Below are 13,524 nucleotides of genomic sequence, written 5' to 3'. Positions count from 1 at the left end.
CAAACCCTCCTGGGATCCCCAACCCCTCCCGGGGCTCCTCTGCTGGAATCAACGGGAGTGGTGTTGCCCTTTTAAGGGGAGTTACAGTGGGAACCCACAATAGCGGGGGAGGCTCTTAAAGCGGCGATGGTAGAGAGATTCCCAAAAATCCACCCTGGGGGGAAAAACATCCCCTACAGGGGCTTGGAATGGGGGCCTCCCTAAAAATGTCACTAAAGCCGTCATGATCAACCCTTAAAAGGGGCTTGTGGGGCTGCGGCCCCACAAACACCCTAAAATGGGGAGGAAAAACACCCCTGTAGTGGTGGGATCCCACCTGGATCCCCCCTGGATGGCTGCAGCCATGGCGCTGCTCCCACGCACTCCCAGTATGATCCCAGTATGATCCCAGTACAGCCCAGTCGCTCCCACTGCTGGCATCCCCCCTCACCCCTCTCTCATTCCAACCTGTCCCGGCTCCATCCCCGCTGCTCCCGCGGGCTGCCAGGGGTTCAGGGAACGGGGGAGGAGGAGGAGGGAGGGAGGAAGAGGCGCAGCGGCAGCAGGAAGCAGCAGGAAGAAGAGGAGAGGAGGGAGCGGGCGGCTCCAGCGCTCCCTGAAGCCGCAGAAGCCCCGGGACCATCGTCCCCCATCCCGCAGGTGCCCGGGGAGGGGGAGCTCGCCCCAAATATCCCGGGCTCCCTGGGTTTGGGGTTTTTTGGGGGGATGTTTGGAGCTTGCAGGGCCCCAAAGCCGAGGCGCAGATGCCCCTCGGGGGGACATCGGGGGCTCCCCGGGAGGTGTTTTTGGGGGTCCCGGTGGCGGTGGCGGCAGAGCCCCGTTGGGGGCGGGGGGATGCGGGTCCCCCCGCGGTGGGGGTTGGGCTTCCCGGGCCGGGCGCTCCGAGCTCTGCCGGGGCCACGTGGGGAGCGCGGGAGCGGCGGGACAGGCGGGGGGACACCGGGTTTGGGGAGCCCCGGGAGAGCTGCGGCTTCCCTGAGCGGGACTGCGAGGAGAGGAGAGCCCCAGAGCCCCAAAGCGGGGACCCCGAGATGGGGGGACCCCTGGGATTGGCGGGACCCCGGCGGGGGTGCTGGGGCTGGAGGGGCGGGATGGCCGGGAAAGGGGTTCGGGGGTCCCGGTGCTGGAAGTGGCTGCTCCCAGTATGAGCCCAGTTGATCCCCCCATGTGGCTCCAGTTTCCCCAGCATTCCCAGTATGAGCCCTGTCATGCCCTATTGTGATGCAATTTGCCCCTGGCATGGTTCCAGTTGCTCCCATTTTCATCCAGTGTGTTCCTATTTCTCCCAATTGCCCCTAGCATAGCCCCAGTCACTCCCAGTATGATGGCAGTCTGTCCCAGCAGGGTCTAAATCACTCACACGTGGTCCCAGTTGTCCCCCAGTGTGCTCCCAGTTCCCCCCAGCACATTCCCAGTGGCTTCCAGTGTGGTTCCAGTCACCACCTGCCTAGCCTCAGGCACTCCCAGTATATCCCAGTTGCCCTGAACATTCTCACAGTCATTGCCAGGCACTCCCAGTTACCCTAGCGTGGTTCAGTTGTTGCCCCCAGTTTTATCCCAGTCACTGCCAGTACATCCCAGTTGTCACCAGCATGTACCCTGTCATTGCCAGTTTCTCCCAGTGTGAGCACAGTTGGCTCCCAGTATGGGCTCCCAGTAACCCCCAGTCAGGGTCCCACTATAATCGCAGTATTATTGTAGCCACTTCCAGTATGATTCCAGCCACTTACAGAAAGTCCCAGTCAGTCCCAGTATGATGCCAGTGGCCCCCAGTGTGATCCCAGTTGCTCACTGTCAATAACATTATGACCCCAGTAGCCTCCAGTATGATCCTCATGGTTCCCTGTCTCTCCCAGTATATCCCAGTCACCCCTAGCATGACTCCAGTCACTCCCAGTTCCTCCCAGTTGCTTTCAGCATGATTCCTGTTGCTCACAGCCACTCCCAGTCAATCCTAGTATGAGTCCAGTCATCCTCAGTGTGATCCCAGTCTCACCCAGCATGGACCCAGCTGCTCCCACTGTAATCCCAGCATGATCCCGGTTGCTGCCAGAATAGTTCCTGTTGTCCCCAGTTCCTCCCAGCATGATGACAGTTGTGCCTAGAATAGTCCCAGTCTCTCTCAGCGTGGTGCCACTCACTCCCAGTTGCCCCCACTGTGGTCCTACCTGTTCCCAGTGTGGCTCCAGTTCCCCCAGTATGGTTACAGACACTCCCAGTAAATCCCAGTTACCCCAGTAAGGTTCTGGTTACCTCAGAACAATCCCCGTCTTTCCCAGTTACTCCCAGTTGCCTCCAGCATGATCCCAATTTCTGTCAGTTGCCCATAGTGTGGTCTCTGTTGCTCCCAGTATGATCCCAGTTGCCCCAGTTGTGGTCTCAGTCCTCTCAGCATGGTTCCAGCACCTTCCAGTTGATCCCAGTTGCTCCCAACGTGTCCACATTTTCCTCCCAACATGGGCCGAGTAGCTCCCAGTAATCCCCAGTCAAGATCCATTCACAGCTGCTGTAATCCCAGCGGCTCCCAGGATGATCCCAGTAAGATCCAGTCACCTCCAGTTTCATTCCAGTCACCCGCAGTATCACCCAAACATTTCCAAATACAGTGTTATTCCAGCCATTCCCAGCGTGACTCCCTGTCTCTCCTTGTGTGGGCCCAGTCACTGCCAGTCATTCCCCATTATGATGCAATTTACACCAGCACAGTCCCAGTTTCTCCCAGTTGCACCCACTTTTATTCAGTGTGCTCCCAGTTCTCCCAGTTGCCCCTAGTATAGCCCCAGTCACTCCCAGTATGATGCCAGTCTGTCCCAGCAGAGCCTCAATCACTCACAATTGTCCCCAGTTGCCCCCAGCGTGGTTCCAGTTCCCCCCAGCACATTCCCAGTGGCTCCCAGTGTGGTCCCAGTCACCACCTGCTTAGCCTCAGGCACTCCCAGTATATCCCAGTTGCCCTGAACATTCTCATACTCATTGCCAGGCACTCCCAGTTACTCCAGCGTGGTTCAGTTGCCCTCAGTTTTATCCCAGTCACTGCCAGTACATCCCAGTTGTCACCAGCATGCATCCTGTCATTCTCAGTTGCTCCCAGTTTCTCCCAGTGCGTGTGCAGTTGGCTCCCACAATGGGCTCCCAGTAACCCCCAGTCACGGTCCAATCACACCCACTATGATCCCAGTATGATTGTAGCCACTCCCAGTATGATCCCAGTCACTAACAGTCTAATGCCAGTCAGTCCCAGTATGATGCCAGTGGCCCCCAGTGTAAACCCAGTTGCTCCCCTTCAATACCAGTATGACCCCAGTAGCCTCCAGTATGATCCCCATGACTCCCTATCTCTCCCAGTATATCCCAGTCACTCCCAGCATGCTCCTAACCTCTCCCAGTTCCTCCCAGTTGCTTTCAGCATGATTCCAATTGCTCACAGCCACTCCCAGTTAAGCCCAGTATGTGTCAGTCACCCTCAGTGTGATCCCAGTCTAACTCAGCATGGTCCCAGTTGCTCCCACTGTGATCCCAGTATGATCCCGGTTGCTGCCAGAATAGTTCCAGTTGTCCCCAGTTCCTCCCAGTATGATCCCAGGTGTGCCTAGAATAGTCCCAGTCCCTCTCAGCATGGTCCCACTCAATCCCAGTTGTCCCCATCATGGTGCCAGCTGTTCCCAGTGTGGTTCCAGTCCCCCCAGTATGGTTACAGACACTCCCAGTAAATCCCAGTTACCCCAGTAATGTTCTGGTTACCTCAGAACAATCCCTGTCTTTCCCAGTTACTCCCAGTTGCCTCCAGCATGATCCCAGTTTCTGGCAGTTTCCCAAAGTGTGGTCCCACTTGCTCCCAGTGTGATCCCAGTTGCCCCAGTTGTGGTCTCAGTTCTCTCAGCATGGTTCCAGCACCTTCCAGTTGATCCCAGTAGCTCCCAATGTGTCCACATTTTCCTCCCAACATGGGCCCAGTAGCTCCCAGTGACCCCCAGTCAGCATCCATTTATGCCTGCTGTAATCCCAGTGGCTCCCAGGATGATCCCAGTAGGACCCAGTCACCTCCAGTTTCATTCCAGTCACCCCCAGTATGACCCAAACACTCCCAGATACTCCCAGTATTATTCCAGTCATTCCCAGAGTGACTCCCTGTCATTCCCAGTATGGGCCCAGTTGCTCCCAGTCACCTCCAGCATGGTTCCAGTCACAGCCAGCACCTTTCCAGTCACTCCCAGTCTGGTTCCAATACGATCCCACTAGGTCCCCAGCATGGGCACAGCTGCTCCCATTATCATCCAGTGTGGTTCCAGTTGTTCCCATTTACCCCCACTGTGGTTTCAGTCTCTCCCAGTGTATCCCAGTTGCTTCCAGCATGTTCCCAGTCACTCCCAGTTGCACTGAGTTGATTCCAGTCCGATCCCAGTTGCTCACAGCCACTCCCAGTCACCCTCAGTGCAGTCCCAGTTGCTCCAAGTATGATCGTGTATGATCCCAGTGTCCCTGAGCAGGACCCAGCCTCTCCCACGGTAATCCCAGTAGGATCCCAGTTGCCCCCATCATGGTCCCAGTTGTACCCAGTTGCCCCTAGTATAGTCCCAGTCACTCCACAGATGATCCCAGTCCCTCCCAGTCCTGCCCAGTTGCCCTCAGTGTAGACCCAGTCACTCCCACTCACTCCCAGTTGCCCCCAGTGTGGGGTCCCAGTTCTCCCCAGCATGGTCCCAGCTGTTCCCAGTGTGGTTCCAGTCCCCCCGTTATGGGCACAGACACTCCCCAGAATATCCCAGTTGCCCTCAGCATGCTCACAGCCATTCCCAGTCAGTTCCAGTTGCCCCAGTAAGGCTCCAGTTAGCTCAGTACAGCCCAGTCACTGCCAGTGATGCCACTCCTGGGATCCCCCAGCCCTGTCTGCGTTCCCCCAGCCCAAATCTGCCGAGAGGAGCCCCAAGGGCTGGAAGTCCCCAGCCAGGGTCCCCAGCAAGGCTGGAGGAGCAGAGCCCTGTGTCCCCCAGGAGCCCAAAGTGGGGAGCCCAGAGAGGGGGGAGCGCCGCGATTGGCGGGACCCTCACCAGCCTGGAGAGGGGCAGGGGGGGACTCCTTGGAGCCCCTGCACCCCGAAGCAGAGAATGAGGGGAGAAGGGACCCAAGGGACCCCCAAACCCCAGCATCCCTGAGTGGGGAGGTGGAAAAGGGGGAATCTTTTCCTGGGACTCCCAGCAGCCTGGGGAGGGCCGGGACCAAATAGATGCAGGACCCCCAGTACGAGTGTGACCCCCAGCAGCTGGGACAGGGGGGAACCCCTGAAGACCAAAGGGGGAAGACCAGAGACAGAGAATTCCTGGGAGGCATTTTCAGGTCTGAATCATTTTGTTGGGAGGTTTTTATGGACCCCAGATGCCCAGTGACTTCTAGAGATGGACTTGGGCAGGGGACCTTGAAACTCAACGTGCTCATCCCTTGTTTTTCCCCAAACCAGGATTTCCCATTCCCAAACCTTGGCCAGATGGAGGAGGAGGCTGAGAGGAAGAGGAAGATGCCCCAGGACAGCCAGGCAGGTGAGGAGGAAGTCAGTGCCCCTTTCCCCCTCTCTCCTGCTCCATCTCCCAGCCCAGCATGGCCCCCGGCTGCAGGACAACCCCACTGCCAACGCCGTCCTGCTGTGGTTGCATTGGGGGAATCTCCTTCCCCTTCCCTGTGGCATGGAGGCAAATCCCATCCTGTCCTTGTCCTTCCTCCCCCAGACAAGGAGCTGAGGATGCAGACCAGGGAGAACAAATCCCCAGAGCAGAACCTTTTCGAAGAAACCATTTTGCACAGTTGCACAGCACAGGCATCCATTGGGGAGGAAAAGCCCCAGAGATCCCTCAGGAGAAGGGGCTCCAAACCCATGCCAGGGTGGTCTGAGGAGGAAAGACCCACCCTGTGCCAGGAAGGTGGACAGAGCTTCAGCCAGGGCTCTGAGCTGGTGGTCCCTGAGCAGTCTTATGATGGGGAGAAGCCCCACAAGTGCTTGGAGTGTGGGAAGAGCTTCAGCTGGAACTGCCTCCTGATCAGACACCAGAGGATCCACACAGGGGAGAGGCCCTACGAGTGTCCTGAGTGTGGGAAGAGGTTTCAGACCAGCTCCAGTCTCCTCCTGCACCAGCAGATTCACACAGAGGAGAGGCCCTTCCGCTGCCCTGACTGCAGGAAGGGCTTCAAGCGCAATTCCCACCTCATCAGGCACCGGCGCATCCACACTAGGGAGAGGCCCTACGAATGTGGGGAATGTGGGATGAGCTTCAGCACAAACTCCCATCTGATCCGCCACCAGAGGATCCACAGCAGGGAACAGCCCTACGAGTGTGAGCAGTGTGGGAAGAGCTTCAGCCGCAGATCCAGCCTGACTCGCCACCAGAACATCCACACTGAGGAAAGGCCATACAAGTGTGGGGAATGTGGGAAGGGCTTCAACCAGAGGTCCCAGCTGATCATCCACCAAATGATCCACACTGGGGAGAGGCCCTATGAGTGCCCTGAATGTGGGAAGAGGTTTCGGACCAGCTCCAGTCTCCTCCTGCACCAGCGGATTCACAGAGAGGAGAGGCCCTTCCGCTGCCCCGACTGCAGGAAGGGCTTCAAGCGCAACTCCACCCTCATCAGGCACCGGCGCATCCACACTGGGGAGAGGCCCTACGAGTGTCCCCAGTGTGGGAAGAGCTTCTCAGACAACTCTACCTTGAGCCAACACCAACAGAGGCACCAGTAAGGGAATCCTTGCGAGGTCCCGACTGTGGGAAGAGCTTCCTGCAGTGCTCCACCTCCATCCTCCATCGGAGGACCCATGCTGGGCAGAGCCCTGGTGACCCACATTCCCAGTGATCCAGATTGGGAAGACTCCTGGCTGGTGGTCTTCACATCCTCCTGAATCCCCATAGGCACTTGGATGAATGCAGGTGCAGGAACATCCATCAGGACTCTTAGACATTGGAAAGTAATTGGGGAGATGAGTTTTTGACTTTACAGCCCAAAACATCTGAACTGCTCTTTCCACTTGTTTCTTCTGGTGGCATCAAGCTAAGTGGGATGATTTTGGAGATCTTTCCCTACCTGAATAATTCCTATGTTTATCCCATCAAAACACCCAGAATTTAGGTACAAATAAAGAAATTAAGAAAAGAGATCTAAAGCTGAATCATTTTACTGGCATTTGAGCGTGAATTTGGAGTTCAGGAGAATATTCAGGAGGATTTAGGTGTTCTGGGACCACCCAAGCCAAGGGACATGGCCATGATCTCGTAGTTGTTGCAGCAGAACGTGTCCACCTGAGCCCGTCTGTTCTCCAGGCATTCCGGTTGTCTGTCCCAGTCCAGGCCTGGGTCTCCCCATCTGGGGTGTCCCCCCCAAAGTGCCCAAATCTCTTCTGAAGTGCCCGAGCTGTTCCTGGCTGTGGATGTTCCTGTCCACCAACCTCTCCTGGTCAGTGCCATGGGGGGCTGGGAGGGGTTTTAGGGACTCCTGGTGGGACTGAGAGAGGCTTTTGTGGCTCTTGGGGGCATTTGTTGTTCTGGAGGGGGCTTGGGGGCCTTCTGGGGGGGTTTGTTGAGAGAGTTTTGAGGTCCTGGCAGGGCTGTGTGGGTTGGAGATTATTTGGGTGGGTCTTGGGGGAAATGGGAAGGGGGGTTTTGTGGTTTTTGGGGCCATTTATGTTGCAGGGTGTTGTTGGGGGTGTCCTGGGAAGGAGCTGTGATGTGGTTTGAGGGGTCCAGAGGTGGCTGTGGGGCTGGGAAGGCATTTTGGGGCAGTTGTGACTCCCCCACATCCCCAAAGCTGACAGCAGACCCTGCCCTAAAGATGCTGCTGTGGTTTGGGGGCTCCATGTTGGGGTTCATCCTCCTGGTGCTGCAGGAGAAGGTGAGGGGGGGTCCCCAGGGGCCGTGTGTGTCCCCCCAGAGCGTGTGTGACCCCCCCATCCCAGTGTCTCCCCCTTTTCCCTCCCCACAGGGCTCCTGCCCCAGCTCCTGCTGCCCCCGGGAGGGAATTTGGGGAGGGGGCAGAGGGGGTGCGCAGCCCCCGCCGGGGGATGACCCCGCCCCAGCCCCTTTGTTTAGCACCAAGCTGGGCTTGGGGCCGCAGGAGGAAGAGGCCGAGGGGAAGCAGATCCTGCAGGTGGGACAGGGCTTGGGGTCAGGGCAAGGTCCTGCCCTGCACACCTGGCTCAGGTGTGACCCTGCCCCGGGAAGGGAGCGGGACATTCCCATCCCCACGGATCAGGGCTGGGAGCAGCACCTGGAGCATGGGCATGGAAATACTGGGAGTGACTGGGACCACACTGAGGGCTACTGGGAGACACTGGGAGCAACTGGGAATGATGGGCGCATGCAGGGAGCAACTGGGTTGTACTGGGAATGAGTGAGATCATGGTGGGAGCAACTGGAACCATACTGGGGACTGGGGGGTGACTGGGAATGAGCATGTTGGGGGACAACTTGGAGACACTGGGAATGATTGATGCTTGCTGGGGGTAACTGGGATATACTGGGAATGTATGGAACGATCCAGGAGGGGACAACACTGGGAACAACTGGGACCATGTTGAGGGCAACTGGGAGCAATGAGGGGTGACTGTGTCTGTACTGGGGGCCACTGAGATCATACTGGCAGTGACTGGGACTATACTCGGGGCAGCTGGGTACAACTGGGATCATACAGGGTGGAACTGGGATGACACTAAAGGGGGACTGGAATCATACTGGGAATGACCAGGAGCATGCTCAAGGCACTTTGGACCATGATGGGGGCAACTGGGATATACTGGGAGCAACTGGAACTGCATTGAGGGTGACTTGGAGTGGCTGTGTGCCACAGGAATCATGCTGGGAGCAACTGGGAGGAAGTCGGGGTGACTGGAAGCATGCTGGGGGCAACTGGAATATACTGAGAGAGACTGGCAGTCACTGGGACCATACTGGGAGTGACTGGAACCATGGCAATAGCCTGGGCTGAGTGCTGTGGGGCCTCAGGGTGCTCAGGGAGCTCTGTGACCCTGCGGGGCCTGCTGGAACCAAGGGGACATTGTGACACTCTGTGCCCACCCTGCCCATGGGGTGTTCCAGGAGCCCCGGGGTGCCCAGTGCAGCAGAGCAGAGCCCCTGGCTCAGGGCTCTGTTTCCTCAGAGCTGTAGCCAAGCAAAGATGGAAGTGGCCCCTTAAAGAAACCCTCAAGTTTCATACAGTGGCTTTCGTTATTCACTGGAAGTTTTCGATCGGAACTCCGTCCCTCTGGAAGGGACACACACAAACCAAAGCCCCTCCTGACACCCCTCTCTGGCCCTCTCGGCACGGGGCAGCTGCTCTCAGCTCACAGCAGGGCTCCGTGCACTCCCACAAGCACCACTCCTGGGGAACTGGCACCACGCAGAAGCAGCCCCAGACCCCACAGCCCGGGAACGCTGCCCGTGACCAAAAACACCCACCCAACCTGACAGATCCATCCATGGCCAGGAGGATGCTGGAGCTTTTGACCTCCCTGGGGATGTCCTGGCTGGAATGAGGGAAATCCAGGGCCTGCAGGTTCTGATAGAGGAAAAAGAAATATGAGGGTCAAAATTAAAGACCTGAATTCATCCCACAAAGAAAGGAAATGGATCCAAGAGATTTCCTGTCTTGGGGAATGGTGGCTATAAACAGAACATGGTGCAGCCAAGAGGAAGAGCTGCTGCTCCAAGACCTTTAGAGTAGCATCTTTCTAAGTGAGGGCAGATTAGGGGGTTTTTTTGTTCTTATCACCTGTTTATCAGGGCCAGTATGTCCATGGCATGGGAAGCACCAGAGAGATCCCTCACTGCCCAATTGACAGCTGCCATCTCTCCTTCAGCCACAACATCCTCTAAAGTGCCTCCATCCACGTATTCCATGACCAGCCACAGTTCCTCAAGGACAAGGTAGCTCAAAGAAGAGAAGAGTGGCTTGGAGATCAATGTGCACAGCTAAATCACCTCATGGAAAAGACTCCAGCTGAGTCTTGTTCCCAGGTTACTTGTCAATGCAAACAGAATCATATGGAGAGACATTCCTTTGAGGTCAAACAGTCCTTGGAATCTGCAGAGCCTGAATGAGAAAGGCACATCCCGGAAAAAGGAGATGTCTTAGATGGCAAGCCAGGGAAAAAGGCAGTTTAGCAACAGCAGAGATAAATCCTGCAGCAAGACACAGCCCATCAGCTTGTTGCCCAACGAAGAGAAACACAAACCACAAAGTAGTTTATGCGGTGCTTTATTCGGGCCCGGGGACCTGGGGACTAGCGTCCCAAATCAGAATCCCACCGACCCTCATTTTCTTACAGGTTTTATACTATTTCTTACAGATTACATCATCAACATACGTGCTATACATGACATTTCAGTTTAACATTAATCTTCTAATTTCTATAGACTATATCCCGTTCCCACAACACCTGCTTCCCTATCTCTATTTACACAAAAGGCTCCCACCATAAATTCTATTCTTCTTTGACCACCGTGATCACCTAACCGCGACGTCTTGGTCCGTTCCTCATGCTTCGTTTGTCAGCACATTCTTTCCTTGTACTTCTCCTAGCAACATGGCTAATTTCCAACAAGTCCCCCCTCTTGAGCATTCTTCAATTCCGTTGCAAGGATGCTCAATTTCTTAGGTTTGAGTCTCAGCTACACGAGGTTGTATCACTTCTCTTCGGGTAACTGCTTGTATTACCCTTTTGGTGTGAGCCCCTTCTTTCAGAATCATTCCTAAAAGACATCTATATACAATGATCACTACAATTATCACGATTACAAACATTATTACATATTGTATTATAGATGATACCCAACCGGAAACCTGGATCCCTAAGGAGCTCAACAGGGCTCCTACCCAATTATGCTCAGCATCTTTTTGTATTTCCTTTGTTTTGGATTCTATTTGTTCTAATTGATCTATATCTTTTTCTATTTCCTCCGTCACGTTTGGGATGTGCACGCAGCAATGGTCCACTCTGTTTCTTAAGTATCCACAAACCCCATGTTCTTTAAGTAGCAGTAAATCTAATGCCATTCTATTCTGTAATGTCATTCTAGTAGTTGCTTGCAGCTGAAGATTCAAGTCTCTAAAACCTTTTTTAGTTGTAGCTGCAAGCCTCTCCGTCTGTCCTAATAATCGGTACAACATCTCCCTGTTTCTGTAAGATGATATAGGGGCAAACAGTGATTCTAACATCCATCCTACTTTTACTCCATCATCAGGTTCATGCCAATCTTCCTGAATCGAAGCATCATCTTCTATCTCCCTTTTCTTTCTGCTTACCAATTCCTTTTCTTGCAGCTTAGAAGTTTTCCAGAATGGGCATAAGGTAGGAACCCCTAATGTAATTTGTGTAACTGCACCATCTATGGGCATGTGCGTAGTCCATAATCCATGTCCCATAACCCAAACTAAATTTCCTGGGCTCCTAACCGTGGTCGTCTTGCAATCCCAGGGCTCCTTTTCTTTCTTTGCAAGGGTGTGATTATATCCTCTACATTCACATCCCCACTGCAACAGCACTCGCACTGGTTCAAGTCCAATCTGCACTGGTGGAGTGTCACAGGTTAGTACCTGTGTACAATTCCATAACTCCATCATCTCCACCTTTTTCCTATATTGTTCTTTGAATAATGACTTCTGCCCAAAATCTTGATTCTTTTTCCCTTCCCACACTATGCACCAATTCACTTTCCCTAGGTAACTATAAGTTTCTAACAGACTAGGTCCCCAGATTGTTTTCCACTCCTCCATTGTCATTGTCTCAGTGGTATTCTGACATACTTCTTCTATCTTCTTTCTCTTATTCCGAACTCGGATCTTATCGCATGGCTCAGACACTTTTCCAATCACCAAACAATTTCCCTTAAGCTTGGATCCTCTATCCATCCATAATATCCTGGTATCTGCTGACAATTTTGAATCCTCTATCCATCCATAATATCCTGGTATTTGCTGACAATTTTGCTTACTAATCTTTCTTCGTAACATACAAACCTCTACCCAGTCTAAAATCTCCTTAGACACTATTTCACAGTTCCAGGTCACATTCGCGGTGGCACTTGGCATCTCCCTTATGGGTATAATTCCCCACGGGATCGGGTCTCCAGCCCCTTGAGGAAGAGGCAGGCAGGCTGTTATTGAAGTTGTATTTTGCATTCTTCCGAAGTCTCTAATTAGTCCTACTATTAAATTTTCCTGTCTTTCTATTATTTTTAGGGTTTGATTTCTCTCTGGGACCTGTCTGGTAACTTGTATGTCCCTTACTCTTAACGTTACCTGACTGTGACCCCACCAATTATCTCGGGCTATCCAACACCAATATTCTCCTTCGTCATCCCCTTTCTGTACATTAGTAAATTGCAATGCTATTTCCTTTCTCCCTGCTGTGATTTTATACTTTGATCCCGGCCTAATCCTTGTTTCATGCCACCACCCATACTCAGTGTAATTTTGGGATATTGTACAATTTAAAGCAATATTTTCTCTTTCTACTGCTAAGATTGTTCTTTCAGTTGCTCCTATTCCCTGATCCGGGTTTGTTCTAGCGACCACTTCCCGAAGTCCAAATCCTCCATCTAATCCACACTTAACTATACACAGATAATTCCCTGCCATAGTTGTTGAAGCAAAAGATGTGATATTATACCACCCGACCCCTTTAGACTCTTTCTTCCACTCACTACTTCCTTCCTTCAATTGATCCCATTCCATCTCTCTCTCTTTCCACCAGCTAATCCTTATTCTTCTTTTGCAATTATTCTTCAAGGTGTATTGACAACTAATTCTCAAAGGCGGGCCCAACCAAATATCCTGGCTTGTTCTCAAGGGTGCTACTATTACCGAACCTGCACTGGTATAGTTTTCATTTATAATTTCCAACTCGAAATCCCCATAATCAAAACTATCTTTTATCCATACTACACAGGTGTATCTACCTTCTCCAGAAGTTGTGATTTTAGGAATCCTTAAGGTAGTGTTTCCTGATTGCTGATGGTCATCCCAAAGTGTCATTATTCCTTTACTTACGATGTCAAGGCCTTTTCTCCATCTCACATTAATTTCATGGGATCCAGCTTTCTGGTTGTCAGAAAACAAACAGGTTAATTCAACATTTCCACTTTCCGGTACTAAGACTAAAGGGTCTGGTACATGAATTATAACTGCTGAGGCTACTAACTGACAAACAATCAGTATCAAGATGATCAGGGCTTTGTTCGGAATACCATCCGGGTGTCCGTTATGGGCTGCACCTCCCATCTCGTCGGTACCTTCTTCACCCTGGTGTAGTGTATCCAGTTATCAATCCCAGCGACCTTGACGGCGGTATACGTGGTCATCAGCACTTGGTAGGGGCCATTCCATGACTCCTTCAGAGGCTCCACGCTCCAATTTTTCACGTACACATGGTCTCCCTGCGAGATGTCATGAACTGGGTTCTCTAGTGGTAGCGGGAGGTTCCACTGCAAGGCTCCCCGTACAGCTGCAAGAGTCTTATTCAAAGATAACACATAATTTAATAATACC

The sequence above is a fragment of the Hirundo rustica genome, unplaced genomic scaffold (assembly GCF_015227805.2).
Source record: "Hirundo rustica isolate bHirRus1 unplaced genomic scaffold, bHirRus1.pri.v3 scaffold_387_arrow_ctg1, whole genome shotgun sequence".
NCBI classification, from domain to species: domain Eukaryota; kingdom Metazoa; phylum Chordata; class Aves; order Passeriformes; family Hirundinidae; genus Hirundo; species Hirundo rustica.
The sequence above is the reverse complement of the archived record's forward strand: the minus strand, read 5'-3'. Positions refer to the sequence as shown.